Source organism: Bubalus kerabau, chromosome 6 (genome assembly GCF_029407905.1).
Source record: "Bubalus kerabau isolate K-KA32 ecotype Philippines breed swamp buffalo chromosome 6, PCC_UOA_SB_1v2, whole genome shotgun sequence".
NCBI classification, from domain to species: Eukaryota; Metazoa; Chordata; class Mammalia; order Artiodactyla; family Bovidae; genus Bubalus; species Bubalus kerabau.
The window spans coordinates 48169450-48179214 of NC_073629.1; the positions used below are offsets into that span (position 1 = coordinate 48169450).

General features: G+C 39.0%; 1 long non-coding RNA gene across 1 annotated transcript; it reads right to left on the minus strand.

The window, feature by feature from the left end:
- Positions 1–3334: 3334 nt before the first annotated feature.
- On the minus strand, positions 3335–8746 carry LOC129655091 (uncharacterized). The gene is made up of 3 exons (XR_008715756.1): positions 8671–8746; positions 6941–7093; positions 3335–3592 (listed from the first exon to the last, which is right to left on the minus strand). It is a non-coding gene; the product is annotated as an uncharacterized LOC129655091 (long non-coding RNA).
- Between the last annotated feature and the right edge of the window lie 1019 nt (positions 8747–9765).

Below are 9765 nucleotides of genomic sequence, written 5' to 3' on the forward strand. Positions count from 1 at the left end.
AGGGGCTCTGGGTGTGGGTATGGCATATGTCCTCTTGGAGGAGGTCACTATTAACCCCGCTATAGACCTGTCAGAACTTACATAGGACTGGGAAATAGACTCTTGGAGGGCATAACAGAACCTTGTGCACCAGGACCCAGGAGAAAGGAACAGTGATCCCACAGGAGACTTGTCTGTGGGTGTTCGGGAGTCTCTGGTGAAGGCGTGTGTCCGTGGTGGCCTGCTGCAAGGTTGGGGACACGGACTGCAGCAGTGCATGCCTGGGATCTTTTGAGGGAGGTCACCATTACCTTCATTATCTCCACCATAGTTTGGCCCCATGTCAATAGCAGGGAGGGAATACAGCTCCATCCATCAATAGAAAATTGGATTAAAGATTTACTAAGCATGGCCCCACCCATCAGAACAAGACCCAGTATCCCTCTCAATCAGTCTATCCCATCAGGAAGCTTTCATAAGCCTCTTATCCTTCTTCATGGGGGGCAGACAGACTGAAAACCTCCATCACAGAAAACTAACCAATCTAATCACATGGACCACAGCCTTGTCTAACTCAATAAAACTATGAGCCATGACCTGTAGGGCCACCCAAGATGGACAGGTCATGGTGGAGGGTTCTGACAAAATGTGGTCCACTGGAAAAGGGAATTGCAAACCACTTCAGTATTCCTGCCTTGAGAACTCCACGAACAGGATGAAAAGACAAAAAGATAGTACACTGAAAGAGGAACTCCCCAGGTCAGTAGGTGCCCAATATGCTACTGGAGATCAGGGGAGAATTAACTCCAGAAAGAATGAAGAGATGCAGCCAAAGCAAAAACAACACCCAGTTGTAGATATGACTAGTGATGGAAGCAAAGTCCAGTACTGTAAAGAGCAATACTGCATAGGAACCTGGAATGTAAGGTCCATGAATCAAGGCAAATTGGAAGTGGTCAAACAGGAGATGGCAAGAGTGAACATTGACATTTTAGGAATCAGCAAACTAAAATGGACTGGAATGGGTGAATTTAACTCAGATGATCATTATATCTACTAATGTGGGCAAGAATCCCTTAGAAGAAATGGAGTAGCCATCATGGTCAACAAAAGAGTATTGAATTGCATCTGAAATGCAATACTTGGATGCAATCTCAAAAATGACAGAATCATCTGTTTGTTTCCAAGGCAAACCATTCAATATTATGGTAATCCAAGTTATGCCCCAACCAGTAATGTTGAAGAAGCTGAAGTTGAACAGTTTTTTGAAGACCTACAAGACCTTCTAGAATTAACACCCAAAAAAGATGTCCTTTTCATTATAGGGGACTGGGATGCGAAAGTAGGAAGTCAAGAAACACCTGGAGTAACAGGCAAATTTGGCCTCGGAGTACAGAATGAAGCAGGGCAAAGGCTAATAGAGTTCTGCCAAGAGAATGCATTGGTCATAGCAAACACCGTCTTCCAACAACACAAGAAAAGACTCTACACATGGACATAACCAGATGGTCAACACTGAAATCAGATTGATTATATTCTTTGCAGCCAAAGATGGAGAAGCTCTATACAGTCAGCAAAAACAAGACCAGGAGCTGACTGTGGCCCAGATCATGAACTCCTTATTGCCAAATTCAGACTTAAATTGATGAAAATAGGGAAAACCATTAGACCATTCAGGTATGGCCTAAATCAAATACCTTACAATTATACAGTAGAAGTGAGTTAGATTTAAGGGACTACATCTGATAGACAGAGTGCCTGATGAACTATGGATGGAGGTTCGTGGCATTGTACAGGAGACAGGGAATGAGACCATCCCCAAAGAAAGAAATGCAAAAAAGCAAAATGGTTGTCTGAGGAGGCCTTACAAATAGCTATGAAAAGAAGAGAAGTGAACGGCAAAAGATAAAAGGAAAGATATACCCATTTGAATGCAGAGTTCCAAAGAATAGCAAGGAGAAATAAGAAAGCCTTTCAGTGATCAGTGCAAAACCCTGATTAGAGGGTTGGAATTGTCAGTCCCACTCATTGATTTTCAGGAAGGCGATGAGGGCTAGAAGTTGAATCAGCACTAATGGCCAATGAATTAACCAATCACGCTTGTATAAGAAAACCTCCAAAGAATCCCAAACGATGGGATTGGGAGGGCTTCTGGGTTAGTGAACATGTAAAAGTGATGGGAGAGTGGCCACTTGATGAGGACTCAGAGGTTCTATGTTCTTTCCCTATACTTTGCCCTCTGCGTCTCATCCACTTGGTTATTCCTCTGTTATTTTATAATAAACCAGTGATCTAGTTTAAAAAAAAAAGAAAGAGAGAGGAAAAGATGGAAGGAAGGGAAGAAGTACTCCTCTCTATTTTGCCACAAGACTCATTGGTGTTTCAGCAGCATAAACTTTCTGAGGTATGAGACCCTGAAAAAGAGGTGGCAACAGTTTTGGAGGATGAAGCAGGAAAGCCTGGTTAGCATCCGTGCTGAACTGGCTTAAACAGTAGAGGCTGGGACAGTATTCCTGAAACAGGGGCTCAGGGAATGTGAGCCGTGCCTGTCAGGGGCCACATTGTACTTGATGATCTTATTTCTGAACACATCTGAGAAAACCTTGGGGAGTTTCAGAAATTAAGTGGTGGGGAAAATGTTTATGATGCTTGAGAGCTCTCTAATAGCAGGTGGGAACTGGATAAAACAAGCTAAATATGGGTTATTAATGCCAAAATGACCCATTTATTATCAGTCAGCCCACTGGTCTCAAGACTGACTGGGAGATAAAGGTTGTACCACACACATAATCAGTCTCTAAATCAATGAAATGTGAATATTATGGCTCTGTTGAGTAGTGTGGAAAAACTATTGTGTAAATGTTTTCAACCTAATTCAGCAGAGAGCTCTAGAAGCTCATAATATATCAAGACCTTTAGCACTGAAAATGTTCAGTGGTGCCATATTTATTTAATATAAAGGAAGAGTAAAAGCCTGAGGACTAAAAACCATACTAGGCAGCAGACACTAGAGTAAATTAAAAAAATAATTCTGGAATCAAACAAATATCTACATAAAATTTTTGTAACAGCTAATGTCAAAGAGTCACGTGCCTAGCAGAAATCAAAGACAGACCTGACTAGAGAAAGCCTGTGCAAAGCAATGAAGACCCAATGCAGCCAAAAATTAATTAATTAATTAATTAAAAAATAAAGTTTTATATATACAAGGATTCCCACTGTCATCACTTTCCTTCAACATAGTATTGGAAGTCATATATATATATATATATATATATATATATATGCATGTATACATATATATATGAGAGAACATATCTCAACATAAAATAAGGCCATCAACAAGAAACCTATGGCTAACAAATTTAATGATGCGTGTGTGTTAGTGGATCAGTCAGGCCCAACTCTTTGAGATCCCATGGACTGTTGCCTGCCAGGCTCCTCTGTCCATGGAATTCTTCAGGCAAGAATACAGGACTGGGTAGCCATTCCCTTCCCCAGGGGATCTTCCTGACCCAACGATTGAACCTGGGTCTCCTGCATTGCAAGCAGACTCTTCACCATCTGAGCCTCCAGGGTAGCCCTCAATGGCACAAAGCTGAAAGTTTTCTCTCTAAAAATAGGAAGAAGACAAGGATGCAAGAAGACCATCATCACTTTTATTCAACATAGTACTGGAAGTCCTAGCGACAGCAAATAGTCAAGAAAAAGAAACAAAACCATCCATATTGAAAAGAAAGAGTAAAACTGTGTCTATTTGCAGACTACATGGTATTATATACAGGAAACCCCGAAGGCTCCACCAAAACACTGTTAGAACTAATAAACATATTCAAACTTGCAGGATACAAATTCAATCTATAAAAATTAGTGGCATTTTTATACACTACTATGAATTATCAGAGAACTTAAGAAAACAATATCATTTATAATTGCATCAAAAGAATAAAATATCCAGTCATAAATTTAACCAAGGAAGTGAATGACCTGTACACTAAAACTATTAGACATTGATTAAAGAAATTGAGGGGCTTCCCAGGTGGTGCTAGTGGTAAAGAACCCATCAGCCAATGCAAGAAACTTAAGAGATGCAGTCTCAATTCCTGCGTTGAAAGATCCTCTGGAGAAGGAAATGGAAACCCACTCCAGTATTCCTGTCTGGAAAACCCCATGGACAGAGGAGCCTGGTGGGCTACAGCCCATGGTATTGCAAAGAGTTGGACATGACTGAAGCAACTTAGCAATAGCAATTAGCAAAGAAATTGAAAATAACATAAATAAATAGAATATTCTTTGCTCACAAAAGTAAGAATTAATACTGTCAAAATGTCCATACTACCCAGAGTAATATACAGATTCAATGCAATCCCTATTTAAATCCAGTGTCATTTTTCACAGGTATACAACAAAATAATCCTAAAATTTGTTGAAACAATAAAAGACCTTGAAAAGCCAATCTTGAGACATGCTTGAGAAAGAAGAATAAATCTGAACACATCACACACATCCTGATATCAAACTACATTACAAAGCTAATGGCAATCAAAATAATATGATACTGGTATAAGAACACACATAGATCAATGAAACAGATTAGAGAACTTAGAAATAAACCCACACATACACGGTCAGTTAATTAACTGCAAAGGAGATGAGAATAATGCAATGGGAAAAGGATAATCTCTTCAATAATGGTGCTGGGAAAACTGGACATATGCTTTCAGTTCAGTTCAGTCCCTCAGTTGTGTCCTACTCTGCGACCCCATGAATCGCAGCATGCCAGGCCTCCCTGTCCATCACCAACTCCTGGAGTTCACTCAGACTCACGTCCATCGAGTCAGTGATGCCATCCAGCCATCTCATCCTCTGTCGTCCCCTTCTCCTCCAGCCCCCAGTCCCTCCCATCATCAGAGTCTTTTCCAATGAGTCAACTCTTTGCATGAGGTGGCCAAAGTACTGGAGTTTCAGCCTTAGCATCATTCCTTCCAAAGAACACCCAGGGCTGATCTCCTTTAGAATGGACTGGTTGGATCTCCTTGCAGTCCAAGGCGCTCTCAAGAGTCTTCTCCAACACCACAGTTCAAAAGCATCAATTCTTCGGCACTCAGCTTTCTTCACATCCATACATGACTACTGGAAAAACCATAGCCTTGACTAGATGGACCTTTGTTGGCAAAGTAATGTCTCTGCTTTGTAATATGCTATCTAGGTTGGTCATAACTTTGCTTCCAAGGAGTAAGCTTTAGCTATGTGCTAAAGAATAAAATGGACTATCACCTTCACCATGCACAAAAACCAATTCAAAATGGATTAAAGACATGAAAGAAGACCTGAAACCATAAAACTAGAAGTGAGCTCCTTGATATTGGTCCTGGCAATGATATTTTTGGATTTGACACCAAGAGCAAAGGCAATGAAGCAAAAATAGATAAGTGTAACTTCATCAAACTAAAAAGATTCTATACAGCAAAAGAAAACATCAGAAAAAAAAAAAAAAAGAAAAGACAGCCCTGGAATGGGAGAAAATATTTGCAAATCACACATCTGATAAGGTGTTAATATCCAAAATATACAAGGAACTCAATCAACTCAATAGCACAAAAAACAACAACTCAGTTTAAAGATGGGAATGCGTGTGTATTCACTCAATCATGTCTGACTCTTTTGTGACCCCATGGATTGTAGGCTGCTAGGCTCCCCTGTCCATAGAATTTTCCAGGCAAGAATTCAGTTCAGTTCAGTCACTCAGTCATGTCCAACTCTTTGCAACCCCATGGACTGCAGCACGCTAGGCCTCCTTGTCCATCACCAACTCCCGGAGTTCACCCAGACTCTTTACTAGGGCCTAAATAAACATTTTTCCAAAGAGAGACATCATATAAATGGCTTACAGATATGTAAAAAAGTGGTCAACATCAGTAATCCTCAGAGAAACGCAAATTGAAAGCACAATGGGATGTCACCTCACACCTTTTAGGGTAGCTATTATCAAAAAGACAAGAGGTAACATATACTGGTGAGAATTTGCAGAAAAGGGAACCCTCGTGCACTGTTGGTAGGGATGTAAGCTAGTGTAGCCACTATGGAAAACAGTATGGAGGTTTTTCAAGAAAGTAAACATAGAACTATCATATGAGCCAGCAATCACACTTATGGAGTATATATCCAAAGAAAATAAAATCATTATCTCAAAGAGGTATTGATACTCCCATGTTTATGCAGCATTATTCATAATAACCAAGGTTTGTAAACCAACGTGTTCATCAGCAAATTAATCAATATCATATATATATATATATATAAAACTACATTATTGATCCCTTTATATATATATATATATATATATATATATATATACATGCTCTCTATCCATCTCACATATACATGGATATTATTCAGCCTTAGAGAGAAATTCCTGTTATTGCAACATGATTGAAACTGGAGAGCATAATGTCAAGTGAAATAAGCCAGAGAAGGAAAATACTGTATAGTTTCATTTCACTTATATGTAGAAACTAAAAATAAAGTCAATCTCATAGAAACAGAGTGAGAAAAAAATATAGTTACTAGGATGGGGTAGTGAGGGGAATAAGGAGAATCTGGTAAAAGGGTACAAACTTTCAGTTATAAGGTGAATAAGATTGAAGAATCTAATATATAACAAGGTTGACCATAGTTAACCTGTATTGTATAACTGCAATTTGCTAAGAGAGTGAAACTAGAATGTGTTCACATGCACACACAAAGGTAAATATGTGAGGTGATGGATGTGTTCACTAACTCAATGAGGGGTATCCTTTCACAATGTAGACATATATCAAATCAACATGTGCACTTTAAACATCTTACAGTTTTGTCAATGATAGGCCAACAAAGCTGGGGAAAAATATAAGCATAGGCATCCATTTAAATATTATGGAGAATAAGACTACAAATAAAACTGAAGGTTAAAAGGACTTACTCTGGTTAGTAAGATTGTGACGATCTGGAACTTAGGATACTAGTTTCTCAAAGTTAGCTCTTCTCTGTCATAGAATTTCCTGTGGCTCAACGATAAGGAATCTGCCTGCCAAAGCAGGAGATGCAGGTTCGATCCCTCAGTTGAGAAGATCCCCTGGAGAAGGAAAGAGCAACCCACTCCAGTATTCTTGCCTGAAAAATCCCATGGACAGAGAAGCCTCTCAGGCTACCCTCCATGGGATCAAAAACAAGTCAGACAAGACTTAGCAGCTAAACAATAACAACTAATTTGATTGAAAATAAGACTTTTAAAAGGTAAATGTATTTAAGAAACTGTAATTTTAAAGAATCAAAGAGGTCTAAATCGGTCTTAACAAGAAGGATTTTGGCAAACACAGATTCCAATGACCATATATTTGTAAATACTTATTTTGATCTGCACAGCCCTTTTATCCCTTTAAAAAAATCATTCAGCCACGTTACATGATTTCTTTCTCTTGCCTGCCTGGACTTCAGTGACTCTGCTTTCAGTTCAGTATCTGAACCCTAGTTCTTAGTTTTGCCCCTTCATAGACTCAGCTTTAGTTCTCCACTGATCTCTTCACTGTGGCCTTGCCTAGAGGATGAAGCAAAGTCTTCAGCAACTGTGCTAAAGGCTTGTTCTGCCTCATTCTTCTCAGTGAGCACCATCCTTACCATCTGAGACTTGTGATTAGTTACTCATTAGGTAGGCTATTATAATTCATAAACTAATATGGAATCATGAAGAAAATGGTTTAGCCTTTACTGACCATTTCTAACTTCTCACATTAAAATAATTTCTGACCTCATCAACACAGAAGGGAGCTAAACAGGAGCATTACCTCAAGATCATTCCATTGTTCAAACAGAGAAACCGTAACCAATTACAATTCCTACAGCTTGCCTTACACTTCCCATTCTCAGGTAACATGTATTAAACCAACAATTGTTTTAGTTATGATGGAAAGGGTCAGTAACACAATCTTCTTAAATTCTACTCTTAATCAGGCCAAAATAAAGGGCACAGGCTTCTGTCTGACGCCAATTTAATTACATGAATCTGAACATGCCAACTTTTAACAGTTAGCAAAGTAAATCTTCCATGTCCTTTAAGACTGTAAATGATACTGCGAAGTTATATTGAAGGGTATAACACACAGCACAAATATTTACAGCAGGCTAAACTATTTGTTACAATACTCATTTCTAAATGAATTACCTTGTGGGTAGTAGTAAAGCTGAAAACTAAGAAATAAGGGTCAGATTCCTCCTGTGAGATCTCACTTGTAAAATTATCCCAAATGTAATAATATGACATTATTGACTTAAGCACACTTTCCAATGACATGCCATAGCTGACCTGTAATTTTTATCCTACACGATGCCAGCCCTAATAAAATGACACTTGTGAATGTAAATTAAGCTCACAAAGGGGACAGATTGCATGATTCTGGTTTCTTTCAGATGCCTGTAGGCTATCACAGGTTCCATATGTGAAGTAATTATGTTCACTGAAGGAAAGAATAAATGCTGTCAAATTGTGTACTGAGAGAGAAAGCAGTTATTATATTTCAGTAGTCGCTAGAGCATTGCCCCCAGACAGTAGCAAGATGTATAAGAAAATAAAAACTGTGCCAGCCATATATTACACATCTGCCTTTATATTTGTAGCTCCCTTTAAATGTATATTATACAAAGTCAATAACTTACCAATGAACGTTTGGCTGTCTCCTTCAGTATATTTTCTGTGGAGCCATTTTGGAATATGTGGCATGATGGTTATAGAAGGGGTAATGAATATAGATGTTTCTTAGTTCTGCTTTCCCTTATGTTGAGCTGCAAAACAACAATCCTGTTGGATCCCTGATGTTTGGACTTTGCTTTTTTCCTTTAACAACATCTCAAATTCAACTTCAGACCTGCCCATTGCTGTTTTCTTTATAGCTGATGGGAATGGCTATGAAATGTTCTACCTTCTAAAGCATCCTTACTTATTGAGAGCATTTTAAAAAATAAATTTAGATAGAATAACAGATAGCAATGACTTGGTACTCATTAGGCATTGAGTAATTTATTAGAGAATCCTCATACTTTATCTTACTCAGCATTTGAAGTAAAGAAGTGAATGATAATGACCTTTTTTAAAAGTATGGTTTCCAGCATAGAAACCATCTAAACCATCCTTCCTTGCCTAGGGGAAATAGCACTGAGACCTGGGTGACACAGCAACATTCATTCAGTTCAGTTCAGTCGCTCATGGTATCTGACTATTTGCAACCCATGGACTGTAGCACACCAGGCTTCCCTGTCCATCACCAACTCCTGGGGCTTGCTCAAACTCATGTCCATCAAGTCAGTGATGTCATGCAACCATCTTCTGTCATCCCCTTCTCCTCATGCCTTCAGTCTTTCTCAGCATCAGGGTCTTTTCCAATGAGTCAGTTATTCGCATCAGGTAGCCAAAGTATATTGGAACTTCAGCTTCAGCATCAGTCCCTCCAATGAATATTCAGGACTGATTTCCTTTAGGATTGACTGGTTTGATCTCCTTGCAGTCCAAGGGACTCTCAACTAAACATTCATTAATGCTGGGTAATCACTAGAAGAGGAAAGTCCCATCATTTTGTGGATCTTGTCCCTTTCTCTGAGAAAGGGAGGTAACTTTTGAGAATGAAAACATCCCACTTCATTAGAGACTGCTTCACTTATGCTGGTTGCTAACTAACAAACAGTCTCTCTGTCAGGCTTCTAAACGTAATTTAAAGTACTCCATTTTCCAATCATCCTCTCCATCCTTGGAAAACA